General features: G+C 37.9%; 1 protein-coding gene across 2 annotated transcripts in view; it reads right to left on the reverse strand.

The window, feature by feature from the left end:
• Window positions 1–20,912, reverse strand: part of LOC136877190 (protein BCCIP homolog) — a 191,431-nt gene that overhangs the window by 10,292 nt on the left and 160,227 nt on the right. The window contains exons 6-7 of one of the 2 annotated variants that reach the window (XR_010860735.1): window positions 7,095–7,187; window positions 6,749–6,958 (exon numbers count right to left, since the gene is read on the reverse strand). The exons of the other annotated variant lie outside the window; for it this stretch is intronic. The gene's annotated coding sequence lies outside the window, so the exon portion shown is untranslated. Of the gene's footprint in view, window positions 1–6,748; window positions 6,959–7,094; window positions 7,188–20,912 lie in introns of those variants that run through there. 2 annotated transcript variants of the gene reach the window in all.

Genomic DNA, 20,912 nt, shown 5'->3' on the forward strand with positions numbered 1-20,912 from the left:
TTACTCCCATAAGTCCGAGGCTTGCTTAAAATGTTCTGAGCTGGGTAAATTCATGAAGCAGGATGCTACCCTACTTACACATAGTCCAAGTGAGGATCTCTCCTCTAACTGGTTATGGACCACCGGCGGATTGTATAGTCCTAGCCGCCTAAGCACAAGGAGGGCCATGACGCAGAGTATGTCCGAGATGCCAACTCCCATTCCATAGCAACTGGTATCCCGACTCTCAGGACCACTTACTAGGCCACTAAGCCGTTGCCCATGGTTCACGAACTAGGACATGACTACAGTAACTCACACCATGAACCATGTTTATTAAATAAAATACTATTTAATTAGTATTGAAAAGATGGATTTAACTAACTCATTATCTTCATTTGGTATAATCAAAGTTCAATACGGACCCATAAAATGAAATTCATTTCTCTAGATTAGTGTACAAACCATTTGTGATTAAAAAATGCTTATATAAAACATTGTTGCACGTTGGCCTGGTTCTGTGCATGACAGCACTATTTTCAATAACTGCCAGGTTAGAGCAAAGTTTGAAACCAGAGAAATCGCTGAGGATGTTCTATTGGGTGAAAATAGTTATCCCTTGAGAAAATATCTATTAACTCCTGTATTAAATCCTCAAACAAGAGCAAAAATAAGGTACAACAGAACTAGGAACTGTGTAGAAAGGATGTACAGTTTCCCTGTTCTGAGCATGGGACTAAGAGTGAAAGTTCAGAAAGCTCATTGTTGCAACAGCAGTATTGCATAATTTTGCTATACAAAAAAACAATGAATTACCGCTAGAAGACCGTACACTCCACGAGTACTTGGCTGAAAGAAGACAGTATAACCCCACGATGAATGACGACCTTCCTCCCAATGTTCCGGATGACGTTCCAACTACTATTGCAACCAACCATTATGCTTGGTAAGTTTAAGGGGAGCTTGTTCGTCCCATTCTGGTAATGTTAAACTGACAAAATTAGATTAATGTTTTCTCAAAAACTATTAATCCGATGTGGTTGAACTTTTATGCAGTGCTCGATACATAATTTTGCCAATACACACACTTTTTTGTTTTGATGCGGATTGAAAATTTTATTTTCTATATTTTTTTTAAAGTTTCACCCATATTTTACCATTAATTTTTTTTTTTTTTTTTTGCTAGGGTCTTTACGTCGCACCGACACAGATAGGTCTTATGGCAACGATGGATAGGAAAGGCCTAGGAGTTGGAAGGAAGCGGCCGTGGCCTTAATTAAGGTACAGCTCCAGCATTTGCCTGGTGTGAAAATGGGAAACCATGGAAAACCATTTTCAGGGCTGCCGATAGTGGGATTCGAACCTACTATCTCCCGGATGCAAGCTCACAGCCGCGCGCCTCTACGCGCACGGCCAACTCGCCCGGTTACCATTAAATTGTTTGGTAACTTCCCATCATTAAACTTCCTGTAAAAAATTCAATAATATGTTACTATATCAACATTTTGAGAAAAAATGTATTTAAAGATAACAGTACATCCAGTGCATGCAACTCCCATATTCTGGATTTTCATTGTTGTTCTAGTAATTTACAGCTCTCTTCCTAGACCTCTTCAGCTTCCTGCCAGCTTTAGCAATAGAAAGTTGGTAACAACATAGCTAAGTATGGAATAACTATACAAAATTTCACACATCTAGGTAAAGAACTTCCTGTAAAAAATTCAATAATATGTTACTATATCAACATTTTGAGAAAAAATGTATTTAAAGATAACAGTACATCCAGTGCATGCAACTCCCATATTCTGGATTTTCATTGTTGTTCTAGTAATTTCCAGCTCTCTTCCTAGACCTCTTCAGCTTCCTGCCAGCTTTAGCAAGCAGCCACATCCTGTCAAGATTATCTTGGTTGAATATCTAGCTGGTGCAGCACATTTCCCTCATCGAATCCCAACACCTAGAATCAGTGTCTGATACCCACAAATACTTTTTTTGGAACTCTAGCCCAATAATACGGTTAAAACTTTCACTCGAGATTTGAGTTTCCTCAGGTAAGCAGTTTTTCAGGCCAAGACTTGTAGACTTGTGAATACTGGCTTGATTAAGTCAGCCACAGGCATTGGTAATGAATGTTTATTGGAAAAGCTTTCTCCTGTAACTAGGGACCTATATTATATTTACACCTGGAGGACAAACCTTTGGGACAGAGTCAGTGCTTGGGAACCTCATCTGTGGAAAATTTGTGTAAGAAAATTGCCCATACATCCTGCCCCATCTCCTCCGTCTTAGAGTTTTGTAATGCACGCCACTGAGCCTACCCTTTCCCGATAGGCATTTACCACCCTCCAATTTTTTCCCTTGGTATTTACTGCGCAGTCTCTGGAGGATATGACCTATACACTCCAGTTTCTCAATGATTATTGCTCCACAAGACTTCTTTTGAAAAACCACTTGTGGAAGACTTGCTGTCCTCAACACCATGCAATTCCATCCCACCAGTTGGAGTGACACTAACCACCCTCCCTGTGTTCTCTTAATTTTTCATCACTTATCTTTTCACAACTTTGGCCAGCACCCGAATGTCAATCACCTTCCGAGTGTCATTACTAATGGCTTAGACAACCCCCTGTTCTGCCAAGAGCCATCCAGTGCCATTGCAAGATCAAATGATTTATCATTAATTTCCACAGCCTCTTGTACAGCTTTACTCGATTTTTGTGCACACTTTCACTGCCTTGTTCAAAGAATCACAATAAGACTAGAATCTAGTAGGTGGGTTGCACTTTGGCCCTTCCCAGTTAACCTGAGTACATAAGCAAATCTTACATTAGTTCCAAAGCCATACTTAGTGGATCGGATGATCTAAATGATCTGTGTTACAGTTTGTACATCTGATAATTAAACACCTGGCTAATCCATTGCAATATATACATTTCACAAAATCATTCAGAGCACTACTGAGCAGAGTTACATCTATAACATGAACAGTTATCACCTTCTCCACTGCCATATATATTCTTTCTTGAAGCACTGCCTTGTTCACTCATACTAACCTCATCAGCATCTATTTTCCGCTCCAGCAAGCCGGGTGCGGGTGTGTACGAGCCTCCTTCAGTTTGTCCTGTCCATCCACAGCTGATGTTCTACCTTTTGCTGCCAATTTACATCACGTTTGGCAAGGTCCCAACTACCACGAGGGCCTCTTACCAACAACATTCCCTTCGTGGTATGCTCTTGGAGTCCTGATTGGAGCCATCCTTCTCATTTGTCCATACCATTGTAATCTGCTTAACTGCAAGGTTTCCAACAGGCTCCTGTCCAATCCAAGTTGGTGCTGAATACTTTCATTCCTTATTTTGTCTCTCCTCGTCTTTTGGAGACATGACGGAAGGAACTTCATTTCGGTGGCCTGTAGGTGACTTTGTGCAGATCTATTCAACGTTGCTGCTTCTAGTCCATGTGTTAGAATTGGTACAAGATATGTTTTGTACAGCGTGAGCTTGCAAGCTTGGGGAAATGAGTCATCCCAAAGTAATTGACGGAGTGGTAGAAACTTGATGCACTTTGTATTCTAATGCCTATTTTTGGTTTATGGTATTGTCAGAAGAAATGAAGCTCCCTGGGTATTTGAAGTTACTGATAATGTCTACTTCTTCATTTTGCACTCGCAGGTGGACTGCTTCAGGATTCCAACTCATCACTAAACCGACAGTTTTAGTTCGGCTCATGATAATTTCCATTCTTTCAAATTCTTCTTGCCAAGGATTTAGTTTAGCTTGAACTTCTGCCCCTGTCTCACCCCATAGCATAACACCATCAGCTAATGAAAGTGCATTTCTTGTATGATCCTTCATTTTCACTGCTTTTATAACTGCATCCATTATAGTAATGAAGAGAAGTAGTGATATACAACTTCCTTGTTGGACTCAGCTCTTTGTTTCAAAACAGTTTGACCTACTTTCTTAAATCTGCACACAACTCTTTGTCTCTCGATAGAGTTGTTTTATGATATAGATGTTCATTCCCATAGGGAACCTGAGTTGTTTTACCCGAGCTATAATCTCATCTGGCACTTCTTTACTTCACAGACATTCCCGTATGTCCTTACGTGCTACATATCCAAGAATATCAAAGAAAACAACTATAACCATTCTATTCTTATCCCAGTATTTTTCAAAGAGCATTCTTGTAAAAAAAAAAAAAAAAAATTAGGTCTAGCATTGATCTGTTCACTCTAAATCCATGTTGTTCTTCCTCAAGTTTAAGTTCAACAAATTTTCTGATTTTTCTCTCCAGGATGGTCTCGTATATTTTTAACCCATCTCTATAGTTGTTACACTTCTTTAGGTCACCTTTCTTAAATAATCACTCCTTACCTCCACTCACTAGGGATTTCATTTTTTTTCTAAATTTTATTTAGTATTCTGTACAACCATTGTATTGCAGTTTCTCCAAGTGCTTTGATCATGTCCACACTGAACTCATCCAATCCTACAAACTTGTTGTTCTTCATTTTACATATTGCTGTCTCCACTTCCAGCCAGGTCAAACTTTCTACGTTATAATGTATAGGGTTTAGAGGGTCGTCTTGTGTGTCGTCAGTTGTATTACAGTTCAGTAAATGATTGACACATCTACTGAACTCCTGTAATATTTAATTTTCATTTCTAGTTACCTCTCCATTTGGAAGCTCTACTGTGTTGATAGTACTAACATCATTTCTTTTGTTTTGAACAATGCTATGCAGGAGCTTCTTGCTCTATTCTATTGGCAAGATGATCTTTGCATTTCCGTTTTTCAATGTCAACTATTCTTTTGACCTGTAATCTTTTTTCTCTGTAAAATGATAAGTTTATCCTCAATTTCATTTGGATTTCCTCGCACTCTGGCATGGTACAAAGCTCTTCTTGCACCATTTCTAACTTTGGCAGCAGCTTTTACATCTCCATTCCACCATGCTCTTTCTTTGGATTTTCTTATTTGGCTCTGCCTTCCACATACTCTCTCAGCTGTCTTCACCAAAACTCTCCTTAGGTTATCCCTTTCCTCATTTGCAGTTCTCAGATCATCTTTTGGTAACATCTTCCAAACATTTTCTCGAAACATTTCCTTCATCCTTGGTTCAGAAAGTCTCCAAGTTTTTATTTTTGTGGTCTTTTGTTGCAAATTTTAGGTCTTCTCTTTGTGATATCTGCAACCAACAGCCTGCGGTTTCCATCCAAATTTTCACTAGGAAATACTTTGACATCATTTACAATCATCCAAATTTCTTGGTCGGTGAGTATATAATCAATCACAAATATATCTTGTGATCTTGCATGTCCGTTTTCATGAACCAAGTGTTACAACCATATTGTTCCTCATACAAAGTTCTAGAAGATGTTCACCCTCTCTCGTCCTATTCCCCATTCCATGAGAACCCAGGGAGGATTCATAGCCCAGTCTGTCTGATCTAATCTGAGTATTAAACTCTCCCATTACTACCAAATTTTCACAATCCATATGTTCTTCCAAGTTGGACAGGAAGGCTTCTTTTTCTTCATTTGAACATCCTGAGTATGGAGTACTGACCTGGATTATATATTTGTTTCCATTCCAATTTACTGACACTTTGAGTTTCTCAGTAATAGAATAATTAATCTGGCTACAAACATCAATATCTTTATAAAGTATAAAACCCACTGCATTTCTTGACTCCAAGTTACTGTATTTCTAGACCAGTACACCTTATAGCCCAGACAGAGGTGTCTTATTGCTGTTGCCTTCCATTTGGTTTCACACATCCCCATGATAAAAATTGTCCACCTTTCCACCATATTGACTATTTCTTCAGTTTTATTTGTCAGTGTTAGAATATTCAAGGTTCCAATCTGGCAACTGGGTCTTGATTTGGGTTTTGTAGCTGGTGAAGCTTCAGGCTGTAAGCCGTCATACGCACCTAGCTGTTGTCGTCTTGAGTTCTTCGATCCGAGGCTTGTATCTGTCTTGAAAGCGACTGAACCGACTTGCTAGGCCTAACGATAGAGAAGATTTTCTATCAGGGTTAGCTCCCTTAGCCTTTAACAGTCCCCTGCCACATCTGCAAGGCAGCAGCTTCCTGTTGAATTTATGTGTCATTTCCTACACAAAGGCTTCAACAAGTCCCCTCTGCCCACAGCCACTGGTTCTCCAACCCTCGGCCAGTCTACTGTTGCCTCATTACCTGACCTCACTCTCTGTCTCCATTCTACAAGCACCTCGTGATCTTCACTCGCTCATTATCTACAGCCTCTACCTTTCCATTTCTTGAAAATTCTTCTTGGTCTGGACATGATAATACGTTACACAACCACGAGGGTAAAAACAAACTATGACCAGCACATATAACAAACAATAGAATGCAGGATGTTTGGCCATCTCACAAAACTACCCTAGAACACTCCAACCTCCCAAAGAAAAAGGAACTAATCCAGATAAAAGAAAATATGCCAATTCTCAGGCCTGAACGAACAGATCTAGACTCTTATATCACCTGGCGTTTAGGGTACTTTTTCAGCAAAAAGAATTATAAAATGGACTTCCAGCTTTCTGAATAATAGAAATACTAAAAATAGGTATTTTCAATTGAAAATGGCTTACAACCTCAGTTTAACAAAATTAATATTGTGACAAATCTGTGATACAGCAACGTTATAGGTCAGGTCACCACTAAAACTGATCTCTTCAATTTTATAGATTTATTCAGTAATGCATTAACACAATAAAAATAATCACATACCATTTCACTAAGGACACCTACACCATTCCTTACGGAAAAATTCTCATTGTTTAAAGTAGTTCTCCCTTAAGTAATTCATTTTGTTCTTTCAGTTCCAGCACTTGAAACTACTCTTTCACAGATCGTTATTCTTCATGCTGCCAGAGCTGCTATATTTTCCCAACATTCAGCAGCAGATGTGGAAATTCTTCTCCGCTTTCTGGGTGTTGCAGTCACTTCAACCTAAAATGATGAAATTAAAAAAAATTATCTATTGTAAAAATGGAGAGTACTTAACTTTTTTATAAATTGGTGATTATAGGCATATGCACATTTGTAATTGGTGTTATAATACATTCTTGCGATTGCGACACTGTACCTCTTTCCATGCTCGACACTTGTAGTTGGGGGATCCTCAATGATTTCAACTTCACCTCAGTTCCTTTACTAATACTGGCAGTCTGTATTTTTCCTGTAACAATACATATGATAATATCACGCACTACAAATGATAATGCTGTACTCTAAAAATGGTTTTAAAAGGTTAAAATAAGTTTTGTTAATAGTCTTTAAAAACCTCTCTGTTCAAAAAGCAAAAGGTATGTACGTAAGTGTTATTTTGAGAATTTAATAATTACCCAAGCTAACATTCTTACCTAGATATTCTGCATCACAATCATACGGATTTTCATCCAGGTCAATATGATCGGTCAGCATTTACAATCATACGGATTTTCATCCAGGTCAATATGATCAGTCAGCATTTCAAGAAGTTCCGCTAACATATCGGTTAATTTGGGCCGGTATGTTCCTCCTCCTCTGCCACCAGCATTCCTCTTCATGTTCTCGTACAATTGTTTGACTGTACCTTGGCTAACATCAGTATTAACATTGAACACTCTGCAGATTTTCAGCCAAGCGTTACTTTTTGCTGTGAGCACCAAGCCATTAGTTAGTTTACTTTCAATAATCCTTGCATAGTTTGCTATTATTTCTAAAATAAGACTCTCTTCAAAAGATGAAAAATTGGTACCACACATCCTCTTCTTGCCTTTTACACAGAAACAGAGAATTCACTAACATAGCTGCCAACTTTTAGAAATCAAAAATAGGAAGATTTTTTAATTCTTGTATTTCATCATATATATTGCGCCATGGTTTAAGTGAAAAAAAGACAGGATGAAAGGCATGCATACCTACAGTTACAATGTGATTTGATCATTAAAGTTAAAATTTTAAACTAAAAAACATTAAAATGGTTACAAGAAAATGTACCCCAAAACCAAACCAAACCATACCCCATGGCACTACAGCCCTTGAAGGGCCTTGGCCTACCAAGCGATCGCTGCTCAGCCCGAAGGCCTGCAGATTACGAGGTGTCGTGTGGTCAGCACGACAAATCCTCTCGGCCGTTATTCCTGGCTTTCTAGACCGGGAGCGCTATCTCACCGTCAGATAGCTCCTCAATTCTAATCACGTAGGCTGAGTGGACCTCGAACCAGCCCTCAGGTCCAGGTAAAAATCCCTGAGCTGGCCTGGAATCGAACCCGGGGCCTCCGGGTAAGAGGCAGGCACGCTACCCCTACACCACGGGGCCGGCGAAAATGTACCTCAATCACTCTAATTTATGACACATTCATACGAATAATAATAATAATAATAATAATAATAATAATAATACAGTCGAACCTCGATATCTCGAAACTCTACTCGAATTTTCATTATCTCGAACTTAGATTTTCCGGCCGTTTGTCCTATTCTTCCGTGTATTTATTTCACTATTCTAGAAATTAGGTTAAACGAATTTCTCGAAGCAAACATTTCCTCCCTTGAAGCAAAAAATACTATGTAACTCGAATTTTGTGCAACATCAACTGCGCAATACGGCATTTGCGGTTTGTGAGAAACAGTTGACAAGTAAAGTAAGGGTTCCGGTGAAGCTGGAAACTAATATTACGGGAACCGAAAAACTCGAACTTCTAGTGATCGCCAAATCGGCAAAGCCTCGCCATTTCTCGGGTGTCAATTAATTACCGGTCACGTTCGAAAGCAAGCCCAGAAGTCGCGGATGACAAGCTCCATTTACGAAACTCGGCTGGGTGGTATTGACGAAGTTTCAACGTGTAGGGAGGAAAGGTTAACCGCAATAAACAGAAGAGACTAACGGATATTTTCCAAACGTGTTAACGGAGCCATGTTTCTTATTTCACTACTGTATGTACTGTATCCTGTCTTCTAAAAACTTACTATAATAAGGGTTACAATTAAAGTGATGCTGTAAAAGAGTTTCTTTGTATATTTTTAAGTACCTGCACCGTTAAACATAACGCATTCAGTAAAGGCCCGTAGATACATTTGATTGAATTATGTGCTATACATGCTCAAAAACGGTATTCTCTATATTTCGAAATGTCGATAACTCGAAATGAAATGTATCTCCCGAGGTGATTCGCATAATATTTTCTTTTATTAGACTGTAAAATGAATGGAAATTTAATTTTATAGGTATCTCCGAACACTTGGTGATAACGTTTGTTATGTTTTGTAGCCATAACGTGAAGAGAAAATACCAGAAACTGTCACCAACACAACTCCCTGAAATACGTTCAACTCATTAAAATTATTAAGAATAAACAAAAATGCAGTGAAGTACCGATACGCGAAACTAGCACGTACAAGACAGATCGGCATGCTCATATATTATTAACATACAACTTTGACACGGAGAAAAGCATATAACCGCTAGAAAAAACACGTGGCATACAATTCCAACGAAATTACGCACAGAAACGATGTTAATAGTGTGCGAACCACACGATAAGAAACTCATTCTTTCGACCCGATTAACTGAATCGCTAGCCTCTCTTGCTTGTAGGACGATTGCCGTCCCGAATCCCCAGCCGTAAAGCACACATGCTGCTGTAGAGAGCTGGAAACACGATACACGAACGCGACGGACTCACGAAATAAAGCATCAAATAAAAATGCTTGAAAAATTAGGTTGGGTAAATTACACAAGCACATAAGAATGTATTCTTTATCCTAGGGAAGGAGTATTGACTGTACTGGAGGTTATATTGGTCAAAAATAGGAAGAATTAAAAATAAATCGGAAAATCGGAAGACGAGTTAAAAAACGGAAAGTTTCCGGGTAAAACGGAAGGGTTGGCAGGTATGCACTAAACTGTAATGCAAGTTAACTTCACGCGCCTTGTTGGTTTATTCAAACAAAAGAGCATTGGAGCGCGCTGAGAAACTGCACTGCCTTCTAGATTCTCACTGATCGTGACCCTTGTGAGAGTTAACAGCGTTCCCAGGAAATGTGTGGATGAACGCAAGAATCTTAACATGCTGCCCTATGTTAAACAGTGTGTTCTTTTAACCGGGCCTATCAGCTGCAGCTTGGAAGTAACCCAACGACATCCTATTTACTCAAAACAGATGAGAAAGCCGGCATCATCAGGTACATAAGATTTCAGTGTCCTCTTGTGCTTTTCAATTAAAGTGAAATGTACATCACAGGCCTGACACCAGATACAACTGTGTGACACTAGAAACAGTTGTCACTCCACACTGTTAAGATTTATTTTTCTCCTGTGATTTAAAGCATGAAACAGGCCACCATCTTCATGCCATAAACACACAATTGACTCACAGTTACAGCATGACACCTGATAGGGGCATGTGACACAATTCTAGTTGGGTCTTTGCAACTGTTCTTTCGGTGCAAGATTTAACTTTCCACATGTCCTAAGTCACTGAAATGACAACTTCAGAAACACTCGTCTGTAACGCATTTTATAAACACGTGTCTCAGGATATTTTAATTTAAATGGTTAGTACAAGTGAGTGATGTTTAGATCAGGACTTTGGATGTACTCTTACGAGTATAGCGCCTAGCATGTCTTGGAATTGATAGAATATGCTGTTTTATTAAAGCATTCACACCATCTGTATATTTTGTGTTATATGTTCCACTACATTCATCACAATAAGGGGACTTACCCATGTTGATTTTACCACAAAATATACATTTCATGTTTGTGTATTGGCAGCTAAATGTTTATGCTTGTGTTCACGCCCTCACGTCATTGGCTTTATATTATTACCAATTTGGTATCCCACTAACATTTTAAATGAACTGTTTTAATTAGAATTTTAATGGAAGAAGTTTTAGTCTCCGACAAGATTATAGTTTAATCATTGCCAGTGTTTCCATTAGCATCTTTATATACTGTATCATTTGTCACATTTTTATGTCCCGAATTTTAATAACTGGCTAAACTTTTAGCTTCCACTTTTAATATTAGTTGTACTCTTGTTGATTGTTTTTAGGCTGAAGATACCCTTAATTGAGGGCGAAACATGTCCCATTTAACTGATAGTCTATTTATGTAACCACTACAAGTGAAAATAAAAGTATTGAATAGGTGGATTAAATTAAAACACCTTTATTGTTGTTGAACTGTAAATTTTCAATACGGACCAAAAAAAAGATTTACAACATGTAATATGTAATATAACAGCCAACCAGGCAAAATGAAGATTAAATAAGTTTCTCAATCTGAAAATGAAGATTTGTAAGTTAGTAAAGGATTTAGCTTTTCTTAAACAATGTCTGAGACTAAAACTGGTACCTACTTTTCTTAAATCAACACAATGTAAGAACATAAGCAGTCCAAGCCATAATATAACCCAAAATAAGGTGAATGAATTATGGCTTAAAAATGAAATCTAGGCATATTACAGGAAGAAACCCAAATTGAATTTGCAATTATATAACATTCACTTAGCGGTAACACAGGATTTAGCTCCATTAGAATGGCAGTCATTTTATCAACAAACTGACATACGCACTTAGTAAGAAACAGGATACACTGAATAAGAAATTGAATCATTTGATAGACACACAAATACGTCACAGTAAACAAACGAAACAAGAACAAATTAAAGGCCCATTGGACACTGTTACTCCCACGGTAGTTAACTTGACCAAGGTACAATTTACAGAAGGAGAGAATGACCTACTTAAAAGGGGTCCAAAATACAATTGGCCTAATAAAGATAGAGAAATAGACATCAGTTGCAGAAGCGGAGGCGAACATATCAAAACTCCCAAGCGATGTACAAGACGAAGTAAGATTGGAGTTAAAGAAGAGATTACCCAGATTAGCTAAAGAGATTTATACCAATTTTGATCCTAAACAACAGAAAACAATAATAAACATGAAATCGAAAATTGAAGATAACAATATTATAGTACCCAAGGATGACAAGGGGGGGTGCGATTGTTTTGATGGATAAAGATACATATATCAAGAAAACTGAAGATTTTTTTTGATAACAACAAATACACATTAGTGACTAAAGATCCGTTAGCTAAAATTCAACCCAATTAAAGGCCTTACTTAAATGATCCACATCTCTCTTTACTGAACAAGAACAATTAAAACTTGTCAATATGAATCCTAGGCTCTCAGAAATTAGAGCTTTGCCCAAAATATATAAAAAAGATGTTCCGATTCGTCCGATAACACAACCCAGCATTTTCAAACTTTTTTCTTGCGGCAAGAGGTGTGATAGGTGGTCTTAACTAATTTTGGGTCGCTGAACATGAATCCGTTGTCCGTTTCTACGTATCACGTCATATTTTCTCGCAATAGGTATATCAAAATAAGAGATAGACCTGAATATTGCATTTAATAAGTACTGAAAAATGTTGATAATTTTGGAAATATTTATATTTCTTTGTATTATTATATATTTTGAAATAGTTGAATATTGTCTTGAATTATTATATACAATGAATAATTATTGAGTACAAAATTACAATTTTGTATTTATTGTAATATAATACTGATTTACACACAAAAAAAAAAAACAAATCGGAGGCAACGAAAGCATTTTATTTTGACAATTAAACGTGATTTACAAGCAAAAAATGTAACTTTTATTCAGTATCATTATGAATTCATAAATGTGAACAAAATTAACAGTCGTAGATGTCCGCTTGGAATGAACGCTTGGCTCCCCAGCGTCTGACTGCATCAAGTTTGTCTTTTCTAAAAGCAACAGTAGTCGGCCATCATTAGTTCATCCCACCTCCCCTGGTATCTTCTTTCTGCCTCCCTGATGCCCTAATAATAATAATAATAATAATCATAATAATAATAATAATAATAATAATAATAATCGTATGGCCTCAGCTACCGTTTGCAGACATTTCGATTTGATGCCATCTGGCTGTCTGCTCGTCAATTTCGATGTTCCGTTTTACTCTAGGTCCGCTAGATGGCAGACAGTAAACCGGATCTCTCTTGGGCGTCTATGGCTGAGATTTAATTAATTTTGTCGGGTAAATACCAAATGTATCACCAGAGATCTTTTACATGCCGACATCGTACGACATGGAGTGTCGAATGGACTTTTTTTCCGCCCTTCAAAAATCCGACTACCTCTGCCGGGTTTGAACCCGCTATCTTGGGATCCGGAGGCCGACACTCTACCCATCTCTTCATTAACAGCCCCAAGATTTTCCGGAAAATGATCAAGATGAGAATGAAGGAAGTGCAGTTTCAGACTCATTCTACGCAACTCTTTCATATCACCCAACATCGTTTTCACTATTGTTTCGTATTGTTCATCCTTTACATTTCCTAGGAACTTCATTATGGTGTCTCTTATTGAATTCCATGCATCAAGATCCACGGCATTCATCGTCTGTTCAAAGTTTCTGTCTTTCAGAAACTTTCCAATTTGCGGCCCATTAAAATGCCTTCCTTTACTTTTGTATCACATAAATGTGGAAATTTGCTTGCAATGTACTTGAAACAGGGGCTACTTTTGTCCAAGGCCTTAACGAACTGCTTCATGATTCCCAGTTTGATATGTAGCGGTGGCAAAATAATTTTTTGTGGGTCAACTACTGAAGCATTTGTAACATTTGCAACATTTTTCACACCAAGTGTCAAAACTTGTCTCTTGGGCCAGGAAGGTGTAGACTAGTGTTTGTCCCTAGCTATGCTGTCCCATTCAAATAAATAACAAGGGAATTTAGTGTAGCCTGCTTGTTGTCCTAATACAATACCACACACCTTCAAGTCACTACACACATCCCACCGGTGCTCATGATACTTGATTTTATCTAAAACCGTTTGCATTGTGATATATATTGTAATTTTCTTTTAGTGAAACCGAATTTGCCACAGGAATCGAAGCTAGAATGTTTCCGTTATGAAGTAGTACAGCCTTTAAGTTCCTCTTGCAGGAATCCACAAACAGCCGATTCACCGTTATCACAAAGCAACACTGTGCCGCAATGACACATTTTCAGAAAGTAAATGGCAAACAATACGAAAATTAGATGTGATACAATAGAACCAATGACGTTTCTGAAATCAGGAGACCTTATTTAGTTAAAATCTCGTATCAGATGCTTTGCCGCAAAAATCATGCTGGGTAGTGTAATCAATTGCCAAAATTCTTCCACGTATAAGGTCTCCAAATAATTCATAATTTTTTGAAAAGACATTACACTTTTAATAATAAACAACCATTAAGATGTTTTGTAACATTTTGCTTAAATTTGGCGTGCGTCCAAACCAGATGATATGTTCGTATGACATAGTGAATATGTTCCCGAATATTCCGACAGATAAAACTATTAATATCATTCACAATAATATTTGTAAACACAGTAATCTTAGTAAAATGGAAGTAGAAGAATTCACTAGATTGTTAAATTTCGTATTAGACAATAATTACTTCTCATTTAACAATAAAATTTATAAACAGAATGGATTAGCAATGGGTGACCCAATATCGGGCATTCTTGCCGACATATTTATGGATTCAATCGAACACAATGAAATAATAGCAAAACTTAAAGGAACTGATTTATGGTTGAGATATGAAGATGATACATTTGTAATCATGAACAAAGATATCACTAATAGTCTAGAAATCTTAAATAAGTTAAATGAAATCGAACCTAATTTGAAATTCACGAAAGAGGATGAAGTCGATAACTCATTGAATTTTCTAGATGTAACGGTTACGTGTAAGGTTAACACTTTTGATTTTCAAATATTTAGAAAACCGATACAATCATCTACAACTATAAATAAGTTTTCTTTACACCCGAATTCACATAAACAAGCATCTTTTCACAGTCTGATTTATAGAGCACTTAGAATCCCTCTATCTCTCAAGAATTTGAAGAAAGAATTAAATTATATTAGGTACCTCACTAAACAAAATGGTTTCAAAATAGAAATGATCAACAAATTCATCAATAAAATTAAGAACAAGTTATCCACGAATCTGATACCAGAAAAACAAAAAAACTGAGTATGCTACATTCACTTTTAATAATCCAGCTATACACCAGATTACTGACCTTTTTTTTTTTTTTTTTTTTTTTTTTTTTGGCTATTTGCTTTACGTCGCACCGACACAGATATGTCTTATGGCGACAATGGGACAGGAAAGAGCTAGGACTGGGAAGGAGGCGGCTGTGGCCTTAATTAAGGTACAGCCCCAGCATTTGCTTGGTGTGAAAATGGGAAACCACGGAAAACCATCTTCAGGGCTGATGACAGTGGGGTTCGAACCTACTATTCCCGAATACTGGATACTGGCCGCACTTAAGTGACTGCAGCTATCGAGCTCGGTCCTAACGTATTCAAGAAACATAATTTTAATACAGCTTTTACAACTACTAATACCAACCAGTCCATATTCTTTAATCATAAAAAGTTAATTATGATAAAAATCGTTATTTGGGATCAGGAGTATACTGTAATGGTTATAGTGTCCGCCATGCCCAGTCGCTACGCACCAAACTCGTCACCCATCGCCCCACCCCCTTAGGCTCGAGCGCACCAATCGCGAGCAACATTTAAGTGCTGCGCGGGCCCTTCTCTCTTCTGTCCGTGGTCGTGCTGCATGGGACGACGGAAATTACTCGACGATTAATCTGGAGTCTTCCATCTCGCGAGGTTCCTGGAGACATCTACAGACATGTCAACTTTCAAAAGTGAAAAATCAGGAGAAATTTTGCAGCGAATCGCGACGTATTACGACACATCACTGATGGCAGAACATGTACAAAATCATAATAATTCAATACATTAACAATTCTATTTGCCCATATATATTTCTTTCATCATTTACAAGTGAATACTAAATACTGGACATACCTGAACTGTAGAAACATGTGACTTCTCATCCTTCAATATGGTGATCACATTATGACTAATTGTTGTTCAACACACCACTAGCTGACTTAGCCCTCTTCAGAAACTCGGAACTAAATTTTTGCTCAAAGCACTTGCCTTGCTGAACTGATTTCAAGGTTAAAAGTTTCTCCAAAGCTTGTTCAGACAGCAAGGATTTGAACTGTGTTTTTGTCTTTGTGACTCTGCTAAAAATCCTTTCTCGTCGCCATAAGACCTATCTGTGTCGGTGCGACGTAAAGCCCCTAAGCACAAAAAAAAATCCTTTCACATTCTGCATTGCTAAGTGGAATTGATAAAATAGCAAGCATCACCTTAGAGAGTCTGTCATATTGAAGTACACCATCAGCTGATTTCATCTGACCTACCAATGCAAATTTAGCATCAATTCTTCCTTTTGCCAGGTCTGTTTCTTCGAGCTGAAAGTTACAGAACTGGGAGTGCAGAATATCAGTTTCTTTATCCAAATGTTCCATTTCACTAGTCGAAATGTTCGGACACTTGTTAATGAAAAATCTAAGGCAAGAAAATGATGCCTTACTTATAGCAGAAATATTTGCAACTTCTGCATTAATTAAAACTTCATCTTTGAATGGAAATTTGTGTACCATGTAGTCACACGATGAAGAGAAACACTTTCTAACAGACTTAAAGAATATACACTTTTCATCAGGCTTCAAGGTGTTCACTAAAACAAACGCAGAGTTTCCTATCATCAAATCACAATCATCCTTTTGATTTGCTGGAGTATGATAATCTACATCAAGGAGAAAGGAGGATCTTTTAATAACGTCTGGTTTCACAAACCTTGCCATCACATTCTTCAATAGTTCCTCCAAAACTGACCTCAATAAGATGATGTGCGGCATACTTGACTGAAGAGCTACGTTTGGATTCACAAACATATCCATAAAACTTGAGAGGAAAAGGCAAAAAGATTTATGTAAATTTGATGAAAGGAACATGAAAAGTCGTTCTTCACGTGACAATGCATGGCTCTTAGTGTGATCAGTAGTTTCATTTTTTTTTTTTTTTTTAGTGAAACTGATGACTGGGTTTTCCTTTTAACTGAGAAGTGAGGTGAAATGTTATGACATTCCTTAATGTTTTCAGACAAACAAGACACATCTGCACTTAAAACTGTGCTTAGGAGTTTTGTAAGTGTTCAAAGTTCCCATCTCAGAATCCTTACTCACAATTTTGCTCCTGAATAATGTAATCAAAGGGTCCCACTGAAGCAAAATCCTATCTAAACACCTTCTTTTTATCCAACAAATCTATCAAAAACACTTCTGATCTAATCAACAAATTAAAGAACTTTAATATCCAACCAAATTTTTTTCTCCATTCTTTTGACATTGTAAACATGTACCCTAGTATTCCAATTTCAAAATTATTCCCCATAATAAAAAACAACCTAAACAAATTCAGTAACCTAAGTAAACTTGAAATTCAAGACTTCATGTCTATTTTAAAATTGGTTCTCAATAATAATTATTTTACCTTTGATAACACCATTTATCAACAAGATGGCTTGGCTATGGGCTCACCAGCTTCAGGCATTCTTGCTGAAATTTACCTTGACTTCTTAGAAAACACAAAAATCAATAATAATAATAATAATAATAATAATAATAATAATAATTTCTCCAACATCCTCTTTTGGGCCAGATATGTCGAAGAATCAACCAACGCAGCCTCTACACTTATTCATCTCAACAACTTAGACCCTAACATTAAATTCACCCATGAATCAGAACACAACCAAACTCTTAATTTTCTAGACTTAAGTATCACTAGGCATCCTTCTCCTTTATCTTACAAAATATTCAGAAAACCAACCCAAACAGCAACCACAATACGACAAGATTCTTCGCACCCTCAAGCACATAAACATGCTACTTATAACAGCTTAATTTTTCGTGCCTTCAACACCCCTATGTCTAAAAAAGATTTAAATAATGATTTGAACACCATCCGTAACATTGCTAAATTCTATGGCTTTAACAGTTCCTTCATAAACCGTATCATCAACAAATTCAAACACCGTCCTAAAACCACTTTATCTAAAGACATAACAAAACCAACTGCATTTTCCACTTTCACTTTAGATGCTTATAAAATAACTTTTTTTTTTTTTTTAACACAACATGAAAATTTCTTTTAGAACTAACAATAGAAATTTGGATATTTTACACAACTCTAAATCACTAAATAAATCTAATGCTTTTTCTAAATCTGGAGTGTACAGATTCAAATGTAACAACTGCAACTCCTCCTACATCGGACAAACTGGCCGCAACTTCAATATCAGACACTCCGAACATATCAACGCCATTAAATACAATAGATTCTCCGCCATAGGACAACACGTACAAGACTCCAACCACAGTTTCACCAATATTGAAAAAGACATGAAAATACTTAAAATCAAAACAAAGGCCCCCTCTTTGGTTGTCGTTTCACTTGTCAAGGTTAATATGCAACCCTTTAGAAAAACACCAACTCTCCAAAGTAGTCATAAGATACTCAGGTTCAACACTCTGCGACTGCACGATGAGGACTGTGATTTTCAGGATACCTTCAGGAAGAATACAGAGAAAGAAGGATGGCCTGCCTTACAAAAGGCCTTGCTGGATGCCGCTCAAGAAACTATCCCTGCCTCATCAACCAAAGGCAAACACCCATGCTGGAGTTCAAAGTGTGATGAGGTTATAGAAGAAAGGCGTAAAGCCTGGACTAGGTGGAACCAACATAAAATTGAAGCCAATTATGAAGCCTTCCTCATGCAAAGAAAAGCTACACTTAACACCATCTGCAGTGCCAATAGAAATTACCTCAGGAGCCTAATGCAAAAGGCTGAAAATAATTTTCAGAGAAACAATTCAAGAGACCTGTACAAAGGACTTAAGAAGCAAACGACCCAGTACACAGCTCCTACCCTCATCCTCCACGGGCCAGATGGAAAACTTCAACTGAACAATAAAGACTGCACCAAAACTCTTGCAGATTATTTCCAGAAGCTACTAAACACAGAGGAACCTACCATCAAATCATAAAGGACATATGGACAACACAGTCCCTACCCGAAGGATGGACGTCTGCCGTGATTCATCCCCTCCACAAGAAGGGAAGTAAGACAGACCTCAACAATTATAGAGGTATTTCCTTGTTACAAATTACCTACAAGATCCTCTCTGTAGCCCTGCTCAATAGAGTCACCACACAGCTAGACTCACAGTTAGGTGAATAGCAAGCTGGTTTCCGTAAGACTAGATCTTGTCCAGAACAGATACACAATCTTAAGACAGTTCTCAATTACAAAAGCCAAGGTGGACATCCCTGGGTGGTGGTCCTAGTAGATTTTCAGAAAGCTTATGACTCTGTGGACAGAGACACCCTTTTCTCCATACTATGGGAACTTGGTCTGGATGGGAAGACCCTACGCTTGGTTCAAGCCACACTGAGGAACACGACGCCCAAGGTCAGGTTCAGAGGTGAACTATCTGAAAGCTTTCCAATCAGAACAGGAGTTAGACAGGGTGATGGTCTCTCCTGCATTCTGTTCAACTGTGTCCTGGAAAAGATCATTAGAGAATGGAGAATGATGCTACCACCGGGAGCTGGACTGAAGCTTGGGTACAAGAGAGACCTCATTGTCCCGTGCCTAGCCTTTGCCGATGACCTCATTCTACAGGCAAACAATATAGAGGAGGCTACCTACAACTTACACAGTCTTTATTGTGTAGCGGTTAAGAGTGGTCTGAAAATCAGCATGCAGAAGGCTGAATTTATGACCAATATCAAGGAGGCCCCTTCTACAATCCTCTCACAGATGCTACCATACGAAAAGTACCTGCAGTTAAGTACTTGGGAGAATGGATCTCTGCGAATCAGAGCGAGAACCCAGCCATAGATGCCAGATGTACCAAGTTTGAAAGGGCTTATCACTCGTGTCGTAGTATCTATTCATCTAAGTGCCTCTCAAAGAACCTCAAATTCAGACACCACAACTCGGTAGTCTGAGTGCCTTGTAATGGCTAGGAAGGGCCCTCACAGAAAGCTGGAGTTAAAAGAGAGGAAGATCCTGAGGAGGATATTAGGACCAATCAGAGAGGAAGGAGGCACTTACAGAATCCGCCATAATGATGAACTGTATGAACACCAGGAGGACATCGTCACGTCTATAAGGAAAAGGCGCCTGACCTTTTATGGACACTTGGCCCGTCTGGATTCCAAAGGACTCACCAACAGGATATTCACAGTAACAGGAAGAGGCAAGGCTTCTAAGAACAAATGGATCATGTCAGTTAAGTCAGATATGGAACAACTAGATATCCCACTGGGACAAACTCATTACTGACTACTGTTCCGTCACGCCATCCGACACAGAGTTTTCCAACGTTCCTTACAAGTAAAAAGACTACAGGAACTAAGTGGACCGAGAAGAGAAAGCTGGCTCATAGTCAGCAAATGAAGGAGTATTGGAAGAAGAAGAAAGCAACAACTTTACCCAAGAGTAGATACGAGCCCCATGGTCCTCAGTAGGCCTAAACAACAAAGAAGAAAAAAAGGCCCCCTCTTAAACACTACTGAAAATTGCTTTATTCACCTTGATCAATACTTCAACCCTAATTTCAATTTAAACGACATTTCTGAAACACCCAATATCCTTTTCGACTTCCTAATTCTTCTTCTCAAAAATTCTAAATTTCAAAACCCCAATTCTATTTTCCATGCCTTACAAAGTTCCTACCTACATTTTCTACCTCCAATAACCCACCCTAAACTACCCCTCCTTCAACTATCTCCCTATCTTATCCTTCCTCAACACCATTTAATTTCAATTTCTTTTATTCTTATTTTATTCCACTATTCCTCTTCCTCTATTAATTTATTCCATCTTTTCTTTAAAAAAAATCAATTCCACCTTCATTTCGGTTCTTCTCATTCATACTCAAC

Source organism: Anabrus simplex, chromosome 7 (assembly GCF_040414725.1).
Source record: "Anabrus simplex isolate iqAnaSimp1 chromosome 7, ASM4041472v1, whole genome shotgun sequence".
NCBI classification, from domain to species: domain Eukaryota; kingdom Metazoa; phylum Arthropoda; class Insecta; order Orthoptera; family Tettigoniidae; genus Anabrus; species Anabrus simplex.